At 43.5% G+C, this 8,518-nt stretch overlaps 2 long non-coding RNA genes across 2 annotated transcripts in view; one reads left to right on the top strand and one right to left on the bottom strand.

The window, feature by feature from the left end:
- Positions 1–499: 499 nt before the first annotated feature.
- On the bottom strand, positions 500–3,322 carry LOC108533027 (uncharacterized). Its single transcript, XR_001886622.1, has 3 exons — positions 3,124–3,322; positions 2,860–2,916; positions 500–665 (listed from the first exon to the last, which is right to left on the bottom strand). It is a non-coding gene; the product is annotated as an uncharacterized LOC108533027 (long non-coding RNA).
- Positions 3,323–3,504: 182 nt separating this feature from the next.
- The window catches only part of LOC108532997 (uncharacterized), a 15,104-nt gene continuing 10,090 nt past the window's right edge, over positions 3,505–8,518 (top strand). The window contains exon 1 of the long non-coding RNA XR_001886617.1: positions 3,505–3,547. This is a non-coding gene — a long non-coding RNA (uncharacterized LOC108532997). The remainder of the gene's footprint in view (positions 3,548–8,518) is intronic.

The raw sequence follows: 8,518 nt of genomic DNA on the forward strand, positions 1-8,518 counted from the left end.
ATTAATTGTAACAAATGAACCCTACTAATATAAAATGCAAATAAGAGAAGAAACTGGATGCAGGTTATATGGGACTGCTCCCATACCATCTTCATAATTTTCCTACAGATCTAAAAGTGTTCTAAAATAAAATGGTTACATTTTTAAAATGCATGCCCTTTGTTCCAGCAATTCCATTTTGGAAAATTTATCCTGAGGAAATAAGTAAAGACGTAAACAAAGAATAAGTTACAGATGTGATGTTTGTAATAGTTAAAACTGGAAACAGCGCAAGAGTGGACAACAGGAGATGAGAAATCCACATAGCGCATAGAAGATGATCAGTCTGAAGAGAGGGGTTTCAGACGTGCAATTAAATGATATTCACCATACTTAATTTTAACTGCAAACTAGCAGGTAAGTGTTAATCCATATTTTAAAATATATAGTAAAATATAGATAAATAGACTGCAAAGAACACAGAGGACGTATTAACCCAGGCTGTCCTCGCTTGGGGCATTTTCTGGTTTTCCTGGAAGGAGCAAGCTGAAATTTACAGGAAGGAAATAGACGAGCCGACTTGAGTGAGTGTGGTCACAGCTCACATTGCTTCTCATTGGTCAGCGGTGGAGCTTGATTGTCACTGCCTGTGCTGTTTTGGTTGTTGAGAACTTTTAAAATCACTTCTGCAGGAAGAAAAAAAGCATGTTCATTTTAAAAAATCATTGTAGTATTTAATTCTGTGCCAACTCCCCCGACACGTTCAAGATAACATTGTATTTGTGAACATTCCAGGCAACCTCACAGAAAAACTGGGGAAATAGGAAAACCAAGTGTACATTCCTACAGGAAACCGCAAGCCTGTGTCCTCAGGCGATGTCCCCCTCCACTATCACCCCTCTCTGACCCCACTCTCACCAACACTTTTAGTCTCTTTCCCCAGGAAGAAAGAGGTAAACTCGGAGGAGCCAGGGAGGGATTCAGCCCACTCTGGACAACACTCCAGAGCCATGGCACCTGCCTGTCTGAAAAACATTGTTAAGCAGCTGCCACTCCTTCCTAGTTACTGGCCTCTGCTCGGTGACCGATGCACTTCTAACATCCTTGTCCCAGGAAAAAGACTTTGTAATGGAGAAGAAAGATGGCAGGGATCCTTTCCACGGAATTTCGGCTGTTGTCTAGTGGACCTTCCAGGAATTGTCTGATTCTATGTGGCTGCACAACTTTGACTGTTTAGTTGGGCCAGTTGGCAACACTGTAGAGACAGAAACTAACTTGTGGAGGGCTGAGGGTGATACAGATGTTTTCTGTCTATGGTAACGCAAAAGGTGTTCACAGCAATGCAAATGGGTTTTATCCAATGGAGAAGATAAATATTTGAACGGGCTCTCTTGTTAATTACTAGTTAAACAAAATATTTGACATGTATACATTCTGTATTTATAGCGGGGTCATGATTCTACCGTTTTGGAAATGACCCTCTAGCAGTTTTACTGGTCCTGTGAGATACACAGTGGATTCACCGGCCAGAGCCGGATGAGCTGCTAAAGGGCACTTCCGATGCCACCAGAGCCTCAGCTTTGTACTCCCTCACTTCCCAGGGTGACTTCCAGGCAGCCACAGAACTTCTGTTTTACTCACTCTCTGTTCCTCTAGTTTCATTTTTCTAATCTTTACAGAATTTGTGTTTGTGGTTTTATTTCTGGTTTATTCCTGACTGTAAGTTATCCCCTATTCCTGACAACAGCGATTGAGAATTTGGTTTTTGGTCTGACCTTTTAGTCATCACTGTAGATGGATGACATAGATCTAGTTCCTTTCTAGTGAGAGACAACAGGAAATCCAGTTTGTTGGTCCTTTCTTGTCTGTTTGTTTTGAGCTCCAGTCAGTTAGAAATTTAGTGCCCGCTGCAAAGCACGGCTCTTTGAGAACTGGGATTGGTAAGAGGGTATGTTGCTTACTTCTGGCCTTTGGCTGAAGTTGCAGGGCCAAAGCCAAAATCTCTCTGTGTGCCTGTGATCTGTGATCCATGTGTCTGCAAGTCTACAACTGAGAAAAGCCTTGATCCCTCGATATGTGAGTGTGAAATAAATTAATGAATTCGTTATGTCTCTTAAATCAGAGGAGCTCTGTTCTTATTAGTTTATAGGAAAAGAGGCATTTATGTATCTTATATGTCTTGTATTTCTAGCTTCTAGTGCTTTCAATGTGTTAGGCTTTTTAAAATATCCTTCATACAGAAACTGCTACCTTACATACATTTTATAAATCCAAGTTCCCGTAACTAAGGTAAATCTGTGGCAAGTCAAACTAGCTTAGTAATTTTGGTTTTTAAAATACAGATAGGTCTTGTCTTTGATTTACGTGTTAAGTATAATTCAATTGTGTATTTGGTTGAATCTCTCATGAAGAGAATAATCTGGCCTTCTTAAATAGTTTATCAAAAAGATAACATTAGTCTAATACAATGTCACTATTATGAAAACTGAATATTGGTATTACTCTAAATTGAATCACTATTTAGACACACCTGTTACCTCAACCTATGTTTTGTAGTATAATTTCTCCAATTAAATAAATTTCCAAGATCTTCAGATAACTTAGAACCTGGAATCTTTAGATAACTCAGAACCTGATACTGAATAGAGTTAATGAATAGATAATCATCAGATACCTAGGTAAACTAAGTAAGCTATAACACTAAAGCATGGATTGCTAAGCATCGTTTTAGGCTTATCCACTTTTGCTTCTTATTTGTATATTCTACAGAAAGCCTGGATCTTTTGAGTTGTGTTGACAGATGTATTCATGTTTGCCACTTGAAGGAGTAACCGTGTGGATGTGGAAGCACGTGGCTGTGCGCTCCTGCGCTCTGCTCACCTGCAGAAATGCTTGCATAGGGCAGCTGTCAATTTTCTGCCACCTCCTCAGCTTTTCCTGTGAAATAGAAGTTGGTTACTTTGGATGAAAATTATCTTTCATATAGGTGGTTGATACACGAAGCAATAGTGACAAAGAAATAAAGCTCTCTGTGTGTGCTTTTGTTTTGTCACGCAGTAAAAAGTAGTTTTGTTCCGGAATATGAACGAACGCAGTGAATGAAGGTCTAAAGAAGTGAATTTTATTTGCCTTGGTTTATAATACCTGAGTCTGAAAGGAGACATGAAGTATCTTAGATCTTAGCAAAGTTTCCTCACTTTTGATGGGCTTGCTGCCTTAGCTTACTGGTCACTGCCTTCATCTACAGCAAGGGTCCCCGATCTCCAGGCTATGGGCTGGCAACAGTCCATGGTCTGTTAGGAACCGGGCCACATAGCAGGAGGTAAGCGGTGGTTACAGCCATTCCCTGTCACTCACAGTACTGCCTGAGCTCTGCCTTCTGTAACCGTGGCATTAAATTCTCTCAGGAGCATGAGCTTTATTGTGAACTCACAAGTGAGGGATCTAGGTCACATGCTCCTTATGAGAATCTAATGCCTGATGACCTGTCACCGTCTCCCATCACCCCTAGATGGGACCATCTAGTGGCAGGAAAACAAGCTCAGGCCTCCACTGATTCTATATTATGGTGAGTTGTACAATTATTTTATTATATGTTACAATGTGATAATAATAGAAATAAAGTGTATAGTAAATGTAATGCGCCTGAATCATCCAGAAACCATCCCCCCACACCGGTCCGTGGAAAAATTGTCTTCCATGAAAGCAGTTCCTGGTACCAAAAAGGCTGGGGACCGCCGACCTGCAGCACGAAGGCTGTTCTTCACCTTCCTTGTGGTCTGCCTGACACCAATAATGTGTGTGTCTTGCCAGAAAAATGTCTGTGCTTTATGCTGATTTTATTCAGTCCTTGAGTATTTAAAATGAAACAAATACAAAACTCCCTTGTGAAAGAGATGATTCTTTAAACCCATGTCACCTTCTGTTTACTTTTACATTTGTTTGCATTACTAAAAGAGTAAGCAAGAATTAATTCTTGAGCACCCATGATACACTCGGAGTCAAGTGCCTGCATCTTCTCTGACAACTCTTCTGATTATTCCTCGCAGAGATCAGATCCTAAAGATAGAAAGAGTAAAAGAAAACTTTTTATCTTGAACTCAAATATTCTTCAGAACTTCTCAGAGGGTCCCTGGAAATTCACAAAGGTTTGTACTTTCACCTTATGAAGCAAGAGCCAGAGAGGCCAGAAGTAATTATGTTTGTTACTCTTTCATCAGCATCCAAAGAGATGCTCAGCCTCCCTAGATTAAGTTTGTATCAGTAAACTGTCATTAGTATAAATATTTCAGACACTGCACACTTCTTAGGAAGGCCCTGAAGGTTTGCCAGTGCCCTCGTCACCATCCATTGTATGCTTTACCTTTAGTGAGACACTGATCAAAACGCTCATGAAATACTTATTTCCCAATAGAGAATCTTACTTTCCTGCAGTTTTGTTTTATTGGTTGCTGTAATAAATTAACCAACAGTCGACTACCAGTAGTTTTGTATTTACTCTGATGTGCACCTGGGACTCTGCTGTAAGCCACTGGCGAGTGGCTGCATCTTCCACAAGGGGCAGCCTTGGAGGCTCAAAAGGACATGTGGGGGCTCTGAGCTGAGAATGCTACAGTGAGTCGCCTCGCGGGGACAGGCTCCTGAGCAGACCTCACTTAGGCCGCCTTCAGATCATCCATCAGATGGAGTCATGACTTCTAGGCCTCTAGGCTCAGAGCAGGAGCTCCCTAAAAGTTCTGTCTTGACTGGGATGGAGAGAACAGGAACTATTACTTAGGATTGAATGAGGCAATTTTGTTATGGTTATTTTTGGAATATTGCTGATGTTGCTTTGGCGTTCTTTCATTTCTAGATCTGTGAGGAAGCTCCTTCTCTTCCTTCTTAACCTACAATTTAATAGACTTTGCTTCTGTCGATTGAAAAGAATCATTTTTTAAATAGTTTCTAATTTTCACTAACCCTCCAGAATTCGAAAAAATGACTTAGTCTTAACTTTTCATGGAAATAAAGTTATTTTCATAAATTCAATGGAGAACTTTTCTTCTTTTGCTGGGATAAAATAGCATTATGCAATAAGGGTTATTTTGGGTTTGTCATACTTAGAAGCGATTCTCATTTAATCAGGTGGGGTAAGCCACTTTATATACAGAATTGACACCACAAAGCTATTGCAGGAGAACATGCCAGACCCTTGAGTCCCAGCCTCACAGGTGGTAGGGAGGGCAGTTTCCTGCACTCCAGGAGCATCAACCGATGTAGGGAACTTTGAGAAGAGAGGAAACCATCCAAAGTTACAGGTACATAGATGAGATCTGGTGGAGACAGTTCCTTGAACTAGGTTTCCTAGCAGAAAAAAGAGGCTTTTATAAATCCCAGCTAAGATTTTCTATGCAGACAGACAGAAGTGAATTCCAGGGCCATGGCAGTTTCTCAATGCTGCACAACACTCGAGATTTGAAAGCTATGGGCCAAGTGTGGTGGCTCATGCCTATAATCCCAACACTTTGGGAGGCCGAGGCGGGCAGATCACTTGAAGCCAGGAGTTCAAGACCAGCCTGGCCAATATGGCGAAACCCCATCTCTACTAAAAATACAAAAATTGGCTGGGCACGGTGGCACACGCCTGTAATCCCAGCTACTCGGGTGGCTGAGGCAGGAGAATCACTTGAACCCGGGAGGCAGAGGTTGCAGTGAGCCGAGATCACACCATTGCATGCCAGCCTGGGTGACAGAGCGAGACTGTATCTAAAAAAATAAGAAAGCTAACCCAAGGAGTTCTGGAAAGTCTAGAACATTCTCACCACACCTATGTAAATAGGCCCAACTGAGACCCACTGTCTTTTGATCGGGAATCATTTTTGGAGACTGCTGTGATCCTGGGGCAGGGAGATGAAGATTGTTCAGTTGTGATAGGCTTTAAAGGAGCAAAAAACTCAGTGTCCCTTTGATGGATTCTGGGCACTGGCTAGGGACCCTCAGGGCTTGTCTGATTCCGTGGGGACACATGCCTTCCATTGTCTGGGCAGGGCTGCCCTGCAGTTCTGCACAGACAGCATCAGCTTGTGTGGGGCTTCTGAAGATGCAGAAGTTTCCTGTTCCTAGCTTCCTAGCTATGCACACAATTCCGGGCCAAAGCAACGCACATGCATCTTGCCCAGTAGAGAATATGAAACTGTAAATCCAGTTCTGATTTAAACTGCCTGTAACATCTTACTGCTTCCTCGTTAATTCGTTAAATAAAATGTGTAGCTTTTCTCTTTGTATGAGATGTGTGTGTATATATAAGTATATGTGTATGTACAATTTTTTTTTAAGACACAGTCTCACTCTGTCGCCAGGCTGGAGTATAGTGGCACAATCTCGGCTCACTGCAACCTCCGCCTCCCGGGTTCCAGTGATTCTCGTGCCTCGGTCTCCCGAGCAGCTGGGACTACAGATGCACACCACCACGCCCAGCTAATTTTTGTATTTTTAGTAAAGATGGGGTTTTGCCATGTAGGCCAGGCTGGTCTCAAACTCCTGGCCTCCAGTGATCCAGCCACCTCAGCCTCCCAGAGTGCTGGGATGACAGGTGTGAGCCACTGTGCCCTGCCGAATGAATTTACCTTTTTTGAAAATTGTCCTGTAATACTTCTTACTTCACACAACAACCCTGTGAGTTAAGTATTATGGCCACCATCTTATAGGAAGAAAAACTGCAGCCCAAAGCAATGTCTCACCGTAAAGGCTAGATGCTTCCAGCTGGAGAGCCCAGCTCTTGACAACTCAACATCTGCCTCCAAGCTCCTGGATGCAACCCAAATACCTGCCTTTCCATCAGCTCTGTGCCCTTGTATCTTCTGGGATCATCCTCTTCTTTGCTCCCAAATAAAACCGCTCAAGGTACCTTCCTATATATTGTGAGGACTTCAAATCCTGCCCCTCTCCCTCCTAGGACCTTTTCCAGGCAGGACTGGGGAAGGTGGCATTTCTCCCTTTGCTGGGTCAAACCTTCTCCTCTCCTGTAGCAATTCTCCTCTTGGCTCTGGGTCAGACCTAGCGCGGAACTCAGCCAGCTCCTGGAGCCCTTCGAAGGAACGCAGACATACTCAGGGGATAGGGTTAAAGGTGGGATGTTCAGCCTAGCATAGAACTAGAAGTAACTTACAACTGAGTAGGAGCTGTGGCTCCTACTGTTTGCTGTTTGCTGCCTGAGATTTCTCGAGGCTTGGCCCATCTTCAGGCCTGGCAAAAGGCCATCTCCTCGGGCCCCTCTCTCCCTCCACACTCTCCTCCTCGTGCTCTTCCTACTCCACCCCTTTTTGGAGGTCCTCCACCCACCTCCCTCATCTGTCCCCGACAGGCAGGGCAAAATTGTCATTCCTTTTTCAGACAGAACAAATCACCTCTTTGGCTTCTTCCACCCAGCCCATGGGGAGGGTGGATTCGCTTTCAGAACCAATCACGCTCTCTGAGGTCATTTTTTTCCAACAAATGACCTTGTGATTCCATCAGAGGAATGTTTTGCTTCTTTCTACTCCGATCCATTCCAACTTCAACCTGTAGGCAACTTTTCGAACAGAAATTTTCTTATTATTACACAAACATCAAATTCCCTGACAGAAGACCTTACCCCATTAGCATGGAATGTATCTGAACAACACTGCCGCTAGCCTGAAGATGTATCCCGGCGAGGAAATTCTGGAATTCTCTGCACAGCCACAGCCTTTGTTAGAATAAGGACACGCACACGGCACACTGCTTGTGCATTTGTTGGGGTGCTTTCTGTTGGCTCAAAAAACTATGGACACACATCTTAAAATGTGAGATCCCTGCTGTGGGACCTCATGGTCTCTCATAAAATGCTTGTGAACAAAACAGAGAAAGATTAGCAGATTGCAGGACATCAAGAAGACATTAGATTAGCTGGGTGTGGTGGTGTGCACCTGTAGTCCCAGCTACTTAGGAGGCTGAGTAGGGAAGATCACATGAGCCCTGGAGGTTGAGGCCACAGTGAGCTATGACCACACCACTGCACTCCAGCCTAAGCAACAGAGCAAGACCCTATCTGAAATTTAAAAAAAAAAAAAAAAAAAGGATAAAAGTTGAAAAAATCAACATTCTGAAAGAGAATATCTAAGATCGTGAAGGGCAAGAGTCCATGGTGGTATGCCCCAGGGCTCTGCTGGTGGAATTTAATGATTTTATTACAGTGCATCATGTTCATCCAAACTCCTCACTTAAAGATGGGGAAGCTGGGCTGAGTGCGGTGGCTCATGCCTATAATCCCAGGGCTTTGGGAGGCCGAGGCAGGCAGATTACTTGAGGTCAGGAGTTCTAGACCAGCGTGGCCAACATGGTAAGACCCCATCTCTACTAAAAATACAAAAATTAGCCGGGCATAGTGGCATGTGCCTGCAATCCTAGCTACTTGGAAGGCTGAGGCAGGAGAATCGCTTGAACCCAGGAGGCAGAGGTTGCAGGGAGCTTGGATCCCACCACTGCACTCCAGCCTGGGCAACAGAGTGAGACTCCCTCTCAAAAAAAAAAAAAAAAAAAA

The sequence above is a fragment of the Rhinopithecus bieti genome, unplaced genomic scaffold, assembly GCF_001698545.2.
Source record: "Rhinopithecus bieti isolate Rb0 unplaced genomic scaffold, ASM169854v2 scaffold_10223, whole genome shotgun sequence".
In the NCBI taxonomy this organism is placed as follows: Eukaryota; Metazoa; Chordata; class Mammalia; order Primates; family Cercopithecidae; genus Rhinopithecus; species Rhinopithecus bieti.